This window comes from Salvelinus sp. IW2-2015, linkage group LG20, assembly GCF_002910315.2.
Source record: "Salvelinus sp. IW2-2015 linkage group LG20, ASM291031v2, whole genome shotgun sequence".
NCBI lineage: Eukaryota > Metazoa > Chordata > Actinopteri > Salmoniformes > Salmonidae > Salvelinus > Salvelinus sp. IW2-2015.
Window position 1 is genome coordinate 17271688 of NC_036860.1, and position 7869 is coordinate 17279556.

The window sequence follows — 7869 nt, forward strand, 5'->3', positions numbered from 1 at the left end:
TGCTAGCCACACAACCACGGCCTCATATTAGTTGGGTAAACTTGTCTTGTCTGGACCTGTATTCACAAAGAGTGCTGCTCTAGGACTACTTTTAGATCACAATGAATACAATTGTATTGACTGATAAGACCTGGCCCTAGATCTGGACTCCTACTCTTGTGAAGCATTTCCATACAGGATTTACCTCAGCATGTTACCCAAAAGGCTCAGACTTTTCTGTTTCCATCTACGTGTCTGCCTCTGCATCGCTTGCTTCAAGTTTTAATGTCACATGCACAAGTACAGAGGAATGCCTTTATTGCAGACTCACAACCCAACAATGTAATAATGTATTACTAGAAATATAACACACAAGGAATAAGAATGATGAAATACCCAACTAAGTAAGCATACTATATGCAGGAAATATTTAAAAAGTAAATTCTAATAACATACATGTGCAGGGATACTGGAGTGATGGAGGTAGATATGTATAGGGGTAATGGGACAAGACAACAGGACATAAGATAAACAGAGTAGCAGCAGTTTGTGTGTGTGTGTGTGTGTGTGTGTGTGTGGAGTCAGCATAAATGTATATGCATATTATGTGTGAGTGAGTGTCTATGGGCCCTGTGAGTGTGCATAGTGAAATATTGAAATAAAAGGTCAATAAATATACAAGGTAAACTTGTTAGCTATTTATCAGTCGTATTGCTTGGGGAGATAAGCTGTTCATGAGCCTGTTGGTGTCAGACTTGACGCACAGGTACCTCTTGCTGTGCGGCAGCAGAGAAAATAATCAGTGGATTGAGTGGTTGGGGTCTTTGAGGATTTTCCGGGCCTTCTTTTCACACTACCTAATATAGAGGTCCTGGATTGCAGGGAGCTCGGCCCCAGTGATGTACTGGGCTGTCTGCACAACCCTCTGTATCGGCATGCAATTGAGGGCGGTGTTATTGCCATACCAAGCAGTGATGAAACCAGTAAATATGCTCTCAATGGTACAGCATGCCAAACTTGTTCAACCTCCTGAGAGGGAATAGGCACTGTTGCGCCTTCACGACTGTAGGTGTGTATGGACCATTTTAAATCGAGTGATTTGGACACCAAGAACTTCAAGCTGGCTACCTGCTCCACTGCCGCCCCGTCGATGTGGATGGAGGGGATAATGGTGTTGAACGCTGAGCTGTAGTCAATGAACAGCATTCTCACATAGGTATTCCTCCTATCTAGGTGGGTGAGGGCAGTGTGGAGAGCAATTGAAATTGCTTCATCTATGGCTCTGTTGGGGCGGTATGCAAATTGGAGTGGGTCTAGAGCCAGAGTTCTTATGAATAGGGATGATTGTGGTTATTTTAAAACAGACTGGGACAAAGAGAGGTTGAAAATTACTGTGATTATGCCGGACCAGCTGTTCTGTTCATGCTCTGAGAACGTGCCCGGGAATACCGTCGGGCCCCATGACCTGATTAAAGATCGTTCTCACGTCAGCCTTGGAGAGCGAGCTCACCCAGTCCTCTAGGACGGTGAGGATCCTCACACCTGGTTCGATGTTGTTGATGTCAAGGTGTGCATAAAATGCATCTGTTAGAGAGGCATCGTTAGGCAGATCACAGTTGGGTCTTCCTTTGTAATCAGTAATGGACTTTAGCACCTGCCAGATGCGGCGGGCGTCGGAGCATGTGTAATAAACTCAGCAAAAAAAGAAACGTCCCTTTTTCAGGACCCTGTCTTTCAAAGCTAATTTGTAAAAATCCAAATAACTTCACAGATCTTCACTGTAAAGGGTTTAAACACTGTTTCCCATGGTTGTTCAATGAACCATAAACAATTAATGAACATGCAGCTGTGGAACGGTCGTTAAGACGCTAACAGCTTACAGACGGTAGGCAATTAAGGTCACAGTTATGAAAACTTAGGACACTAAAGAGGCCTTTCTACAGACTCTGAAAAACACCAAAAGAAAAATGCCTAGGGTCCCTGCTCATCTGGGTGAACGTGCCTTAGGCATGCTGCAAAGAGACATGAGGACTGCAGATGTGGCCAGGGCAATAAATTGCAATGTCCGTACTGTGAGACGCCTAAGACAGAGCTACAGGGAGACAGAACGGACAGCTGATCGTCCTCGCAGTGGCAGACCATGTGTAACAACACCTGCACAGGATCGGTACATCTGAACATCACACCTGCGGGACAGGTACAGGATGGCAACAACAACTGCCCGAGTTACACCAGGAACACACAATCCCTCCATCAGTGCTCAGACTCTCTGCAATAGGCTGAGAGAGGCTGGACTGAGGGCTTGTAGGTCTGTTGTAAAGGCAGGTCCTCACCAGATACCACCGGCAACAACTATGGGCACAAACCCATCGTTGCTGGACCAGACAGGACTGGCAAAAAGTGGTCTTCACTGATGAGTCACACTTTTGTCTCACCAGGGGTGATGGTTGGATTCGCGTTTATCGTCGAAGGAATGAGCGTTACACCGAGGCCTGTACTCTGGAGCGGGATCGATTTGGAGGTGGAGGGTCCGTCATAGTCTGGGGCGGTGTGTCACAGCATCATTGGACTGAGCTTGTCATTGCAGGCACTCTCAACGCTGTGCGTTACAGGGAAGACATCCTCCTCCCTCATGTGGTACCCATCCTTCAGGCTCATCCTGACATGACCCTCCAGCATGACAATGCCACCAGCCATACTGCTCGTTCTGCGTGTGATTTCCTGCAAGGCAGGAATGTTAGTCTTCTGCCATGGCCAGAGAAGAGCCCGGATCTCAATCCCATTGAGCCCGTCTGAGACCTGTTGGATCGGAGAGTGAGGGCTAGGGCCATTCCCCCAGAAATGTCCGGGAACTTGCAGGTGCCTTGGTGGAAGAGTGGGGTAACATCTCACAGCAAGAACTGGCAAATCTGGTGCAGTTCATGAGGAGGAGATGCACTGCAGTATTTAATGCAGCTGGTGGCCACACCGGATACTGATTGTTACTTTTGATTTTGACCCCCCCTTTGTTCGGGGACACATTATTCCATTTCTGTTAGTCACATGTCTGTGGAACTTGTTCAGTTTATGTTTCAGTTGTTGAATCTTGTTATATTCATACAAATATTTACACGTGCTAAGTTTGCCGAAAATAAACGCAGTTGACAGTGAAGAGGACGTTTCTTTTTTTGCTGAGTTCATGATTCCACCTCATTCCCATAGTGTCCTTTTGCTCATTTGATTACTCTGAAGAGGTTATAGCGGGCCTTGTACTTATTCCTGTCTTCGGCCATAGCACCAGAGTTGTCTTCTGTAACTGTGCGTGTTAACCCTGCTCTTTAGTTTAGCACCAACCTCAGTGTTATTCCGGGGCTTTTGACTTGGGAAGCGGCGAACCCTCACCGTGGGTACAATGTTCTAATGAAGCCGGTGACAGAGGTGGTTAGCTCGTTGACATTATCGGCGGAGTCTCAAAACAATATTCCAATCAGCGCTAGCAAAGCAGCCCTGTAGCATACCCTCTGATTCCAGTGACCATTTCTCAACGGAGCGAATCACGGGTACATATTGTTTCAGCTTCTGCTTGTAAACAGGAAACAATAGTACGGAGGCATGATCTGATTTGCCGAATGGCGGACGAGGGAGGGCCTTGTATGCTTGCTTATATGTAGAATAGCAGTGGTCTAGAACTTTATTACACCTCGTGGCGTTGGAGACATGTTGATGGAAGTTGGGAATCATGTGTCTCAGTGACGTGACATTAAAATCGTCGCAACCATTAAGGCAGCATCTGGGTATAGGGGTTCCTGCTTGTTTATAGCCTGGTACAGTTTGTTAAGCGGCAGCTTATTTTTATCATCCTGAGGTGGAATGTATACAGCAGACACAATAACAGCTGAAAACTTCCTCAGGAGGTAGAAGGGTCCTCATTTGACCATCAGATATTCCAAGACAGGTGAACAGTGGGTCGACACTTCCACCGCCCTGAAATTAGCACACCAGTTGGAGTTAATGAAGAGGTAAACCCCTGTCTCGCCAGGAGGGCCATACGTCAATGCATCATCAGCGTCAATATGTCATCAGAGCGCGCAAAAGGACATTGTACTATCTACTCTCGGTTTGTTGTTTATATTAAAACATTTTCATTAAATCGATTTTAATCCGAACTAAAGTTTTGTTCCACGACGCGGTTAGCCTTTACAGCAGAGACTGCAAGTTTGTGTTCCTTTTTTTGCTTGGATTCTGTGAGTGCTTAGCTGGCTGTATTACAGACACCTGTCATCATCGTGGGAAAGACTCATTGTTATCTTTTCGTAAAACAACTGGTTGCAGTAAAGAGCCAATCTGGATACTAAGGAGATCCTGAGGGAAATCGACGAGTACCAACAGCTTTATGCTATGGAGGAACAACATACTCCTTCATGGAAAGATCCGACCACCTCACAAAATAACTTTAACCCCCCCCCCCAAAAAGATGAATCTACAGACACGGACGATTTACTTACCGTTGAGGTAGAGGCTAGTGCTCTGGATGGAATCCATGCAACACTGGAAAGGTTGTGTGAGGAGGTAGCAGGGCTGAGAGGGAGTTTGGAGTTCAGCCAGAGTGAAATTCTCACGCTCCAAAGAGAAAACAAAACACTCACAGCCAAGGTAAGAATTCACGATTCCATCATGGATTGTCTACTCAGGGATAACAGGGTGATGAAGGAGTCGCTACTAGACATACAAAGTCGTAGCTTGTGTGAAAATCTATTTTTTTCGGGGATTCCTGAGGACGCATCCAATAATCCAGAGGGCGCGATCAGAGAATTCATGCAATTCGCATTGAAACTTCCAATAGAGACTGTAAACAAGGTGGCTTTCCACCAACTACACAGACTTGGAGCTCAGAGCGACAAGACCAAGGGTCCCCGACCGATCATCAGGACTTCAGGTTACGAAAAAAAGAAGGTATGGGAACTGTAAAATTATCTGAACATTATGAAGTGGATATGAAAACACACATACTCAATTACATGCTTGCTTACACATACAGACTTATACATACACACACACACACACCTGATCTCGCTCTCCCTCTCTTTCTCTCTTCTCTTCTCTCCTTCTCTATTGTCGAGAACTGTTTTATAATTTAATGTGTTTATTGTTTGTCTATCTTTTTTATGTATTTGTCTACAAGTTTATATATGTTTACAACAAGCAAAGGGAAGATATCAGAATAGGGGCATTGGGGAATAATAACACATTGTATGGAATACATTTGTACTGTATTGAAGCCGTCTCTAGAGTAATGCAAGGTCTCTTTCATGATCATGTGAAACGTCAATTGCTATGGAAATGCTGGGATGTGTTTTTCAATTATGTTTAAGGTAATCATGATGGAACTATGATGGTGATACGATATGGATTACAATTATCATCATGAATATCAAGGCTAGACTTCCGGCGCCGACCGAGATGGCCGCCTCGCTTCGCGTTCCTAGGAAACTATGCAGTATATTGTTGTTTTATATGTTATTCCTTACATTGGTACCCCAGGTAATCTTAGGTTTCATTACATACAGTCGGGAGGAACTACTGAATATAAGAGCAACGTCAACTCACCATCGTTACAACCAGGAATATGACTCTCCCGAAGCGGATCTGGTGTTTTGCCTTCCACCCAATACAATGGATCTGATCCCAGCCGGTGACCCTAAACAACGACGCCGAAAAAGGGGCAAACGAGGACGAGGCGGTCTCCTGGTCAGGCTTCGGAGACGGGCACATCGCGCTCCACTCCCTAGCATACTACTCGCCAATGTCCAGTCTCTTGACAATAAGGTTGATGAAATCCGAGCACGGGTAACATTCCAGAGAGACATCAGGGATTGTAATGTTCTTTGCTTCACGGAAACATGGCTCACTCGAGAGACGCTAACGGAGTCGGTGCAGCCAGCTGGTTTCTTCACGCATCGCGCGCGCCAGAAACAAACATCTTTCTGGTAAGAAGAGGGGCGGGGGTGTATGCCTTATGATCAACAGGACGTGGTGTGATCATAACAACATACAGGAACTCAAGTCATTCTGTTCACCAGATTTAGAATTCCTCACAATCAAATGTCGACCCGCATTATCTACCAAGGGAATTCTCTTCGATTATAATCACAGCCGTATATATTCCCCCCCAAGCAGACACATCGATGGCCCTGAACGAACTTTATCTGACTCTTTGTAAACTGGAAACCACACACCCTGAGGCTGCATTCATCGTAGCTGGGGATTTTAACAAGGCTAATCTGAAAACAAAACTCCCTAAATTCTATCAGCATATCGATTGTGCTACCAGGGCTGGTAAAACCTTGGATCATTGTTATACTAACTTCCGCGACGCATATAAGGCCCTCGCCCGCCCTCCTTTCGGAAAAGCTGACCACGACTCCATTTTGTTGCTTCCAGCCTACAAAACAGAAACTAAAACAGCAAGCTCCCGCGCTCAGGTCTGTTCAACGCTGGTCGACCAATCTGATTCCACGCTTCAAGACTGCTTCGATCTTGTGGATTGGGATATGTTCCGCATTGCGTCCAACAACAACATTGACGAATATGCTGATTCGGTGAGCGAGTTCATTAGAAAGTGCATTGACGATGTCGTACCCACAGCAACGATTAAAACATTCCCAAACCAGAAACCGTGGATTGATGGCAGCATTCGCGTGAAACTGAAAGCGCGACCACTGCTTTAACGCAGGGCAAGGTGACTGGAAACATGATCAAATACAAACAGTGTAGCTATTCCCTCCGCAAGGCAATCAAACAAGCTAAGTCCCAGTTATAGAGACAAAGTAGAGTCGCAATTCAACAGCTCAGACACAAGAGGTATGTGGCAGGTCTACAGTCAATCACGGATTACAAAAAGAAAACCAGCCCCGTCGGCGGACCAGGATGTCTTGCTCCCAGACAGACTAAATAACTTTTTTGCTCGCTTTGAGGACAATTACAGTGCCACTGACACGGCCCGCTACCAAAACCTGCGGGCTCTCCTTCACTGCAGCCGAGGTGAGTAAAACATTTAAACGTGTTAACCCTCGCAAGGTGCAGGCCAGACGGCATTCCCAGCCGCGTCCTCAGAGCATGCGCAGACCAGCTGGCTGGTGTGTTTACGGACATATTCAATCAATCCTTATCCCAGTCTGCTGTTCCACATGCTTCAAGAGGGCCACCATTGTTCCTGTTCCCAAGAAAGCTAAGGTAACTGAGCTAAACGACTACCGCCCCGTAGCACTCACTTCCTCATCATGAAGTGCTTTGAGAGACTAGTCAAGGACCATATCACCTCCACCCTACCTGACACCCTAGACCCACTCCAATTGCTTACCGACCCAACAGGTCCACAGACGACGCAATCGCAACCACACTGCACACTGCCCTAACCCATCTGGACAAGAGGAATACCTATGTGAGAATGCTGTTCATCGACTACAGCTCAGCATTTAACCCAATTGTACCCTCCAAACTCGTCATCAAGCTCGAGACCCTGGGTCTCGACCCCGCCCTGTGCAACTGGGTCCTGGACTTCCTAACGGGCCGCCCCCAGGTGGTGAGGGTAGTAACAACATCTCCACCCCTCTGATCCTCAACACTGGGGCCCCACAAGGGTGCGTTCTGAGCCCTCTCCTGTACTCCCTGTTCACCCACGACTGCGTGGCCATGCACGCCTCCAACTCAATCATCAAGTTTGCGGACGACACTACAGTGTTACGCTTGATCACCAACACGACGAGACGGCCTACAGGGAGGAGGTGAGGGCCCTCGGAGTGTGGTGTGGTGGAAAAATAACCTCACACTCAACGTCAAACAAAACAAAGGAGATGATTGTGGACTTCAGGAAACAGCAGAGAGAGCACCCCCCTATCCACATCGGGACGG